The 11,024-nt window shown below is 39.5% G+C and overlaps 1 pseudogene; it reads left to right on the forward strand.

The window, feature by feature from the left end:
• The first annotated feature begins 2,125 nt into the window (after positions 1-2,125).
• The window catches only part of LOC101993941, a 58,272-nt pseudogene continuing 49,373 nt past the window's right edge, over positions 2,126-11,024 (forward strand).

An 11,024-nucleotide genomic window follows, 5' to 3' on the forward strand; every position in this document is an offset into this window, starting at 1 on the left:
TGTCTGTTTATGTATTATGTTTCTGTTTCTGTGTAATTGTGAATCAGTAACTTGAGAATTGTACCTGCGCAGGGCTAGTATTTGAAGGGGACCAGGCAGTGGGACAGACGTGTCCGGGAACACTCCCTGGCCCAGCTGTGGAGGACGCTTCACTGGCAATTTGTGAAACTAGGAGAGACCAAGTCATCTTAGTTTCTAGGGAGTGTGGCCCTTATCACCCACTCCCTTCCAGGTTCGTATCAGTTTGTTGCCACACGGCTTCTGATTTTGAGTCTATGTTTGTCTTTTTGTTCTTTTGTATTTTCAGTTCTACACCAGAGTGGTGGTGAGAGCACCAGTTTCTGGTTTTGAGTTTATGTCTGTCTCTTTGTATTTTTGTTTTTATATGTCAATTTGTTTTTGTTAAAATCCACCTGCAGGAATTCAGAACCTGGCACCGGCCCCCTGGCCATCATCAGTTCCCGATTCTGAAAGCAGCCCCACCGCTGGAGGAGGCAGTGGCTGCCCCTCCTCAGGCCCTTTGTCTTCTCTCTTTCCTGTACAGGAGCAAAAGAAACCCAGAATCCAGGCACCTCCAGTACTTCCTGATATTCTGCCGAGCATGACAGACTTCTCCCTTCTCCTCCTCCCCCGGAGGAAGCACTTCGTTCCTGAGGAGCCCCGCTGGTCGGGGCCCTAGCCCTGAAAACTTCAGTACTCAGTGTCTATGCTGGGACAGGGGAGGGATGTCCACTAGAGAAAGTGACCTCCCAAGCATTTCCCCTTCGCTCAATACTTATAACCCTTTCCTCTCTTGGGACTCTCAGGCTGTGACTGGGCTTATAGAATCTGTTCTGGTTATTCATCAGCCCACTTGGATGATTGCCAGCAGCTCTTACAGGTGCTCCTAACCACAGAGGAAAAAAGAATGTCCCAGGAGCTGACAGCAGGCCAACCCAATCACCGGACAAGATAGAGGATGGGACTTCAATACTCCAGCTGGTAGGGAGCAGCTCCGTCTTTAATGCCAGAGTCTAGATGGCGGGTCTAAAAAAAAGGAGGGGGGGTTGCAAAGCAACTTTGCTAATTTGGCTAAGGTAAGAGCAATAGTAAAAGGTCTGATAGTACTCCTACAGGATTTTTAGAAAGACTATTGGAGGAGTACAGGATATAAACCCCTTTTGATCCCAGGGCAGCAGATCGCCAAGCCAATGCAGTGATGTCTTTTATAGGCCAGTCAGCATCAGATATTCGTAGCAAGTTGCAGAGAATGGAGGGACTGCAGAGATGCTCCCTCCAGGACTTAATAAAGGAAAAAATTAGACAGATAGGGAGGCAACAGAAGATGACAGCTGCAGAGACTGCGCACCTCAGACAGAGCATCCCCTGCGTGGCCAACTGCGGACTTCAGTGAGGAGTGGCCCTACAGGACATTGGGCTCAAGACACTTCCCAAAGCAGCTGCTGAGCAGAAGCAGGTCGGCTACTGAAGCGATACTCTGCCCACCTGAGAGGCCTACGCAGCAGCCACAGTGACAGTACTGAAATCCCCCCCCTTGTTTACACTGTACACCCAGGTGTCCAATTCTGGGGTGTACAGGGGGGAAAAGGGGGGAGGAGTTTCCCTCACTATGTCTAAAGCATTTGACTGTGGACACAAGGATGGCTGATTATTCCTGAGTGTTCCACACTTTTATTACAAAAAGACCTGTTGGAGACTTTGACTTCCCCTACTGTTCTCCAGGGCTGTAAAGAAAAACAGGCTGCTCTCTGCCTTCGCCATGCCCACCTCGCTGAGGAAGGCTTTGCAGCCACTGCCAGCTGAATCCTCCTCCCAGCTGCCTTGGTCACAGCCCAAGTTTGGGAACTCTGCTTACAGCTACCTGCCCCGGCAAGTAGTGACTGACTGAAATGAGGAGGGGCTGGGAGATGCCGGAGCCCAATTCCAAATAGCCTTCCCTAGCTGCTTGCAAGTTTCACAGAGAACAACTGCTCCCAGCTCCCAGACCGCAGCTGTGGGAAGCTTGGGGTACTGCAATGCCCAAGCAGAGCCGGTTTTGGTGCCGCATGCTGGTAAGATTTGCTGAAGAGGACGGGGCAGCAATGGTGAATGACCTGAGCAGCCTACTTAAAGGGACATCGACCGGATGGCAGAGAAGCCTTTTCTTACCAGGACTAAGAAGATCAAAGAAGAAATCTTCTCAAGGTTTGGCCTGCTCAAGGTAATCGAGGTTGATGGTAAAACTGCCTTGTTGCCCAGAAAAGTCAGGGCATAGGTAAGACTGGAGAAAATTACATTGTGCATACAGACCCCAGAGTTCAGAACAGGTAAAAAGGATAAATAAAAACCCTTACCAAATTAGCCTTTGGAATCTGGCACTAGAGACTGGGTACAGCTCCTTCCCCTAGCCCTGTTCTGTGTGCAAAACACCCCGTCTCAGCTTGGACTAACCCCCTATGAGATCCAATATGGGGGACACCCCTCTTAGTTTCCTAAGGCCCCTCCTGACCCATTTGCTCACAAACCCCATCTGCAGGCGCGGTTGAAGGCTCTCCAGATCTCCGAACCCAGGCATATAGACCCCTGGCCACCCTGACACCTGGAAATCTCGCATTCGTTCCAGAATTGACGCCTGGGGTATATCCGCAGGGACATGAGAAAAGCCGCAGCACCCCACAGACAGAACAGCAGCTGCCCGCTCATACCTGCAATCCATGCCTCCTCAAGCCCTTGCTTTGATACCCTTGCCCTCACCCCTGATTTCTGTCAACTAGTGGCAGAGCTAGCCTCCTGGGATATCCGAGATACATATCCCCCACAGCTGCCCCTGGAGGCTGGCAAAAGATTTTTTCCCTGGAGGAAATATTTGGACAAGGGGGTTCAGACATCTCCCCCACTTGTCTCCCAGGGGCGAGAAACGGGACTGTCTCCATGGATGTCGGGAAGCCAAGAGTCCAACAGTATATCACAAGAGCCAATGGTTTCATTAAATTTAAAACGACTCAAATCAACCTAAAGTGATTAAGAATAAGTACTCAAAGAATGGAATTAAGGACATTAGATTTGAATATATTGAAATTATCTCATCTTGCCCATTTTTAATCAGGTAAGGCTTGGATACTGTCCCCTACCTACATGGGCATGTGAAATTCCTAACCCTCAATGGCTAGTCTTGAGGTCGCAGAAGCAAATTTAATCAGGCAAGTTGTGACATTGAAACTATGGCCCTCTACTATAATAAATCAGAAGACAATAAGTGTACAAAGACCCATAGAGGATAGAGGATTTAAGGTTCAAGGACAAAGAATGTTCATGTGAAGGTGGAAGTGGAGGCTGGAGATCCAAGCCAAGGATGTTAGAGATTAGTGAAGAACACCAGAGTCTATCTGAAGAGGCTGTTACAGGCTGTGGATTGTTTTATATGGCTTTATGCATCTAGTTTTCAACTATCTTCAGACCAGTGATTCATTACATTTCTTTTGTGTTAAAATAATTCCTTGTGGCACTTGGTTGCAAGAGTTCCCCTCAAAATATTGTGATTTTCCTTTCAAGATTAAAGGTTTTTCTTAGGTAACTAGAGGTTGGTGCCAAAAAGGAAAGAGACCTGTGGTTCATAGATAATGAAACTCTCCAACAGGAAACACTTTTTTAGTAACTGCTGTTTCATACACTCTTATTCAAGACAAAAATCCAACATATATTCAAGAGATGTTAAAGCAGGCTGGAGGTGATTATAAACAAAGAGCAAAATGAATGCAGCTGGGGTGACATCCTGCTTGCACTAATTGGTTCTAAATAAAGGAAAAACAAACCTGTTCATCTGTGATTGCAGGAGATTGTTTTGCAACCTGAAGACAGACTCCACCCTTAAGTGTTACATTTCTGGGTTCCCACAGAGACTGGCATTGGGGCACTAGCTTCCCTGATTATATTTGAAGACAAAACTTTCACATCCTTGAGCAATGCAACTAGGGACTATCCTCTGGCACTGTCTTAAAAATTGTTCCTATTTTTAAGCCAGGAGAAGGTTTCCAGATGAATATTTAGTAAAACTTTGATAAAAAGAATAAAGGAGATGGGCTATAAGAGTCAGATGATCAGGTTTGGTAAAAGGTGAATAAAAATTAAGCTAGACTTCAGAAGTGCAAAGAACTTGTCTATTTTTAAAATGACTATTCTGCAAGATGACTATAACACTAGATAGTGCAAAACAAGAAAAGCATATATGCTCTGGCCTGGAATGTCAAAACAGTCTCTGCGTGGGGATCTTTTTACCCAGTCTTCTCATCCTCATAGCCATTCTAGATTTGAAACTCAATTCTGCCATTTTACTACCTAAACTATTTAATTTCAAGAACCGATGGAGTTCACTGACTGAGTGTATTTGTGCATCAGTCCCACTCCTTGCAAGAGCAGCACATATCTACAACTGATCTGAGTGTACCAAAGCAATGCTTGGCTACTAGAGGTCTGTTGATATCCAGCAAGGCATAACTTCAATCAAACGACTATTTAATTATCTGGAGACTGCTCTTTTCTAGTCCTCCAGTTTAGTCTTGCAAAAATACATGGTCCCAAAATATGTTTATTTTGTCTTCTGCTTTGTAGATAAATATGTCTCCTGAAGATTTCTCGGAACCTAGGGATGGAGTTAGAGATTTAGTTTCTTATCTCCTGAAAGCTTTATCGAGCAAACACAATGATTCACAAGTCTATTTCTTTGAGTAGATTTATTTGCTTTCTAACTACATGGTGTCAACCCTGAAATTTGTTAGAAAATGAGTCCCTCCATTTGGCTAAGTTGAAGCAAATTAAGCTTTTACTAAAAATATTAAATACTGACCAAGATGAAGTACAACTAGGACTATCACTTGAAAACTATCCTACACAACGATGGCAGTTGGCAGTTTATATGGATAAAACCCAGAGGCCACCATGCTTTCCTAAGAGGCTTTGTTTTTCTTTTCCAAGAATTCCAACTCCCAGAAACCCAGAAAGCGATCTGGTCCTTGAACAGGTGTTACCGTTTAAGAACTACAATTCCCGGTCTCTCAGGAGGTTACCTGGTGGGGGCTGGGGAGTGTGTTCTTAGATTAACTTTGAATCTAACAATGGGCCACCATGAGCTTATTTTGACTATTTCCTATGGGTGTGTAAGAAATTATTAAAAGTGAATTGGAGAAAAAATAAAGTTCATGAACCTCACTTGTCCTGGGTGGTAGAAGAGAGAGACTGAGGAAGACACAAGGAAGCAGAGCTCCTCCAAGGTACCTTCTTCAGTTACTGCCTCAAGGTTTGCTGCCCTGACTTTTCTTGGGACCCGAGGGTTTAAGATGAAAAAATCCTTTCCTCTCCAAGTTACTTTTTGTCATAGTGTTTTATCACTGCAGGAAACCATAGAAAAAACCTCTTAAATATTTCAAATCACTTCCAGTAATAAATTGTTAGTAGTACAATAAATTGTTTTCCTTTAATGTATAGGAAAGAAAATAAGTACTATTCAGTCTAAAAACCCTGTAATAGTAGTCTTAAAATGGTATGGCAGATGTTGTTGATTTTTCTGATGTCACTGTAATTTTTTCAGTAACACTGGAGAATTTACTGTGGCTGGAGGATAACTAAGAATTTGATGGTGTTTGGCTGTTCTGTTTTATATTGAACTTTCCTAATACACTACATTGAAGAGTATCTTTACCAGTTCTGTCCACAACAGTGTGTACATTGTGAAGAAGGCAATTAGTTTGGCTTATAGTTTGGGAAGTTTTTCATTAGATAGCCTAAATTCAATAGTCAGTCCTACCAAACAAATCTTACATTAATCTACTTTTGAAGGAAATACCCTCACTAACCTTAGCTAGCTCTCCTTGGTGGAGGTACCCTCTGTGTGTTGATTAAAATAAGCTCTCTTCAGTGGAGCAAGTATAATTGTTTAACTGAGTGGACATGGTTCTAGAGTCCTACATAAAAAAAAAAAGATTAATGATGTCTGTACATTTTGCAATAGAAGTCAACTGAAGACAAATGTTTCATTGGGTTACCTCCTAGAAGAAGATCTTGGTTCCCATGTGCTAGACATAATTGCTGGTAGGGCTTGACACTAAGGGTCAAACCTAAGAGGAATCTGAATTTCATTTTGGTGAGGGCATAGCAATATATCATTTATTTTTGGTTGACAATCTGATACAAAAACAATTACACAGAGTATTACTTTGTAGAATTATCCAGTGATACCCAGGGACACTATTTAATTATCATCCATGATCTTACATAAATCCAAAGTTTTATGGCATGGGAAAGGCAAAATAGATCATATCTATTCTGGTCCTATGTCTCTGACCCAGATAAGTAACTTTGTTTTAGCATTGTAGGACCTTTCAACTGTAGTATCTTGCAGTCATAATAATCTAGGAAATTACAAGGGAATTTGTTCCTCAGAAAAACAGTCTGTTCTGCTGGTCCCCACAGAATGAGGTCATCTAGATTGACTGGGCCCAGGGTAAGTTAATTTCATCAGATCTTGAGAACGTGCTAAACCAAGTAAATGAAAGCTGTCCAAAAGAAGGTTATTTCAAGGTATTTATTCAGCCCAAGAAGTAAGATCTTCACATTTGAGTAGGTTCCGGGTAGGATGAAAAGAAAAACATTTAAGATCTACCACTGAATATTGGGTTTCACTAGAGAAAATCTTAATAATGGAAGTGCAAACATAAGTAACACTTGGCGAAATGAGATTATTTGCAAGTATTAGGTAACAAATTACGCAAAATATTCTTAATACTTTTTACTTGTTTATATGATAACTTCATTTTTAATAGAATAAAAATAGGAACAATATTACAGAATCAAAAGACATGTTGAACATCATACAGAAAATTAGGGTCTCTTTCCTCAGTTGTGTTTTACTAGCAGGTTGGTATAAAATGCAGTTTTATAGTATTTTTATATTAAATTTATAGCAATTTTATAGTAATCAAATACATTTGATCTAAACATAAAAGTAAACAAGAACTATATAAGTTACTCTGTGAGTTATAAGTTATAAAGTTTTACTAATTTAATAAAAGCAGATGAATTTTGCTTTGAATATTTAAGCAACAGTTGTAAGACTGCAATAAGATCAATTTGAAACAATCTAATTTTTAAGAGAAAATATATTCCTAGGATAGTTATTAGAGTAAAATGTCCTATTTAATAAAATTAGTAACCTAATAAAAATGAAAATTACTATACTTTTAAATTGAATAATCACTCTTGGGGTATACATGACCTTGCTGCACATCACATGCATAAAATCTGAAATTGAATTTTTAATCGTCCCTTTCTAACCCCTTATGTTGTTGTTTCTGTTTATGATGAACCAGAACAAGGCAATTCAAATTCAATTCAACTCAAACAAATCAATTCAAACTTTAGTCCCTCTAGTCAGGTGGTTCTTGTCTCTGAGATTCTAATTTTTAATATTCCTTATCTCTCTCTTTTTTTTTACATACACACACATTCAAACACACACAGAATAGTAAAAGAACTAAAATGAAGGTTCATTCACATGAAACCAACTGTGTACCTGATAAGATGCTTAAAATTGTATGTGCTGACTCCTTGCAGAATAAAATACTAGTATGCTCTTATAACTTATAATTTAAAGTATTCGCAATCCTCTCTAAAAACTAAACTAAGAATATCTTATAATAGTGAATGTGCAGTGCTCTATTCTTATCCTTCTATCAGTATGGCACATCTGACTTTAACATTTTTAATGAACAAGTGGTGTTTTTATGTGTTAAGCTTAGTTTGAAGCTGTTTAAATATTTAACTCACTTTGGTACTTTTATGAAGTAATCACTATTAATATCTCAGTTTAACAGATAAGGCAACTACAGTACAGAGAAGTTAAGTAACTATTCCAAAGTCACAGGTAATAAATAGAACTCCAATAACAAATTCGTTATTCGTGATGGTTTACCTTGAATGCCACCATGTTTGCATCAAGAAGTCCCTAAGGGACTTTAAATAACATATATGGACATCTAGTAACTGTTGCAAAGAGGATCCATTAATAGAGGAAATCTTTTCCTGAATGTGGGTAGCATAGTCTCATAGACACTGGGCCTCATGAGAGGAAACCTAGAGGGTTCCCTGGCATAACAATTGCTTTCCTCTGCTCCCTGGAGCCTGCAAGGTAGGCTACTCTCCTCCCAGGCACCCCTTGACTGAGATATCTAAAATCTATGAACTCTTCAGCCAAAATCTTTCTTATCTTGAATTGTTTCTGTAAGGTTTTACTCAGTGATGTAGAATTAGCTAGTACAAAATAGTAAGACAGTGATACTGAGCTCCTGTGACAATTGTAAAAAAGGCCTAACAATAACTTTCAAACAGTAGCATTTGTATCTATTTTCATTTCTCTACATATTAACATTCAGTTATGCCAGCACCATTTGTTGAAGATACTTTCTTTTTTCCATTGTATATTAGCTTCTTTGTCAAAAATCAGGTGTTCATAGGTGTGTGGATTAATGTTCGGGTCTTCGATTTGATTCCATTGATCAACTTCTCTATTTTTATGCCAATACCAAGCTGTTTTCATTACTGTAGCTCTGTAATAGAGCTTGATATCAGGAGTGGTGATGCCTTAGAAAGTTCCTTTATTGTATAGGATTGTTTTGGCTATCCTGGGTTTTTTGTTTTTCCATATGAAGTTCATTATTGCTCTTTCAGCAATGTGCCTTACCCTCTCTGAGGATTGGATGAGGGTGGGGTGGGAGGCTGTGTGGAGGGAATGGGCGGAGGGGAGGGAGTACGAACTTGGATTGATATTTTTATAATTTTAATAAATAAATTTTTAAAAAGTAGCATTTGATGACAGTAAATGATAAAAGGACACAGACTTTAATAAACAGATAGACACAGGGTTTGTTCATATATTGTGTCTTGGATGGGTACCTTTATTTAACACACAAACTGGAATATCCTGTTAGTCCCCAATAACTTTAAAGCAATCTTAGTCAGAATTATTCACAGGCTGAGATTAAAAAAAAATCATCCAAAGTAGAATTTTCAGGGCAAGAAAAGTATTCAAAATATATGTGAATCTAAATGTTGTTCACAGAGGACTACAAAGTATAATTCTTTATGAAAAAAAGTTTAGTTTATTCAATTTATCTGCAGGATGCAAAACCAGTGTGCAAAAATCAACAGCCTAAAATTACACCAATGACAAAATCACTGAGACAGAAACCATCCAAACAATCTCGTTCACTGCAGTTAAAACATTGAGGACAGGGGGCTGGAAAGATGGCTCAGCAGTTCAGTGCACTGACTGCTCTTCCAGAGGTCCAGAGCTCAATTCCCAGCAACCACACGATGGTTCACAACCATCTCTAGTGGGATTTGAATTTGATATCCTCTCCTGGGATAAAGGTGTGCATGCAAATAGAACACTCATATGCAGAAAATAAATAAACCGTTAAAAAAAAACATTGAGGACAAATTTAACCCGAAATGCAAGCGACCTCCACATTATAAATTTTAAAAGAATGATGAAAAAATGAACAAAATACATAAAAATAATGACAAAAGTATTCATGTTTATTTTTTAAAATAGGTTAATAATGTTTAAATTAAAATTAAATGTGTCCATGTATAAAATTGTCAAAAAATTAAAATGGCTATTAGAAAAATTAGATTTTTTAAATTTTTAGTTAAGCAACTATGTCTCTTGTGTTAATCTGAAGCATCTTACAAAAACATTTTTCTCATTCTTTTTCTTTTCCTCATTATTCGTATTTACAATTACATGACAGTGTTTTTACACTTGATTTCAAGTCACACAAATAAAACCACTCCTTTAAATATAACACTGATATTCCTGATATCAAAAGTGACTTAAAAATTCAGTGAGTCCATAGTTATCACTTCCCAGCCCTGACATCAATTAGACTTCCCCTACCTGTTCATGTCTCTTCACATTTAAATATCCCTCTGCATTATTTTCTCTTGACATTTCAAAGATGTTTGAAGGATCCATATAGAAATCTCTTCTTATATAATATATATGTCTTATAAACACATTGCACACACACAAATACAAAAATGTTTAGATGGAGTTATACTCCAGAGTATAACTCTGCACAGAGGGTTATATTCATCTCAGAAAATATAGATTACCAAATAAAAAGCCCAATACCTCTCCTGCTGTTTGTCAAAATGTCCTAGTGACCTTCAAAATAGCAACACAAAAACTATTGCCGTTGCTCTCGGTTGCCCAAAAGAACTTAAAAATAGGACCCTATTGTTGAAAACATCACACACACTGGTCTCAGACTGTGGAAAATCAAGGTGGTATTGACCGGGAAGCTTTTTCCCTCCTGGCTAGTTTTTATATTTCTGGAGATCCCATGTGGGCTGCTAGGGGAGGAAAATTTATCAACAGTCTTGACTAGCTGTGACTTTGTAAACTGAAACAATGACCAGCATTGAAGTTATTCCCATGGGTGTAACAGTGGTATGAAGATTATGCAAATAACCAACAGCTCTCTGATTAGATTTAAGACATACTCCAAAGGAGAAAACTAGTATCTGAGAGCTCACAGATTCCCGGGTTGAGCCTATTCCACTCTTCAGCTAAGTGGACACAGTATCAAACTACTATCTAAATTAATGATCCCCTGCTTATTGATTAATGCAGCTCTTAGCCTGACCAGAAAAGTTTCTCGGTGCAATGGATAATGATTACAGCAGAGAATCTCACAACTGATCAAAGAACATAAAATAAGTGTAGGGGAATGTTCAGCTGCAAATGGGAAGCGGAATCACGACTCTCTTTAAGGTATACAGACCATCATGAAAACAGGGAGACTATGGAAGTCTTACAAACCAGTCTCTGGACGTGATAGGACTACTGTGCCCATGAACTCACAGAAGTTGTGGTTGCCTGCACAAGGGCAAGTGAGTCAATACTCTAGAATGGATTGGGGAGGGGCTCACAAGCCCCACCCATAACTGAGCCTAAGGTCATTTGATATCTTTAAGGAAGGAAAAGATAT

The sequence above is a fragment of the Microtus ochrogaster genome, chromosome 1 (assembly GCF_000317375.1).
Source record: "Microtus ochrogaster isolate Prairie Vole_2 chromosome 1, MicOch1.0, whole genome shotgun sequence".
In the NCBI taxonomy this organism is placed as follows: Eukaryota; Metazoa; Chordata; class Mammalia; order Rodentia; family Cricetidae; genus Microtus; species Microtus ochrogaster.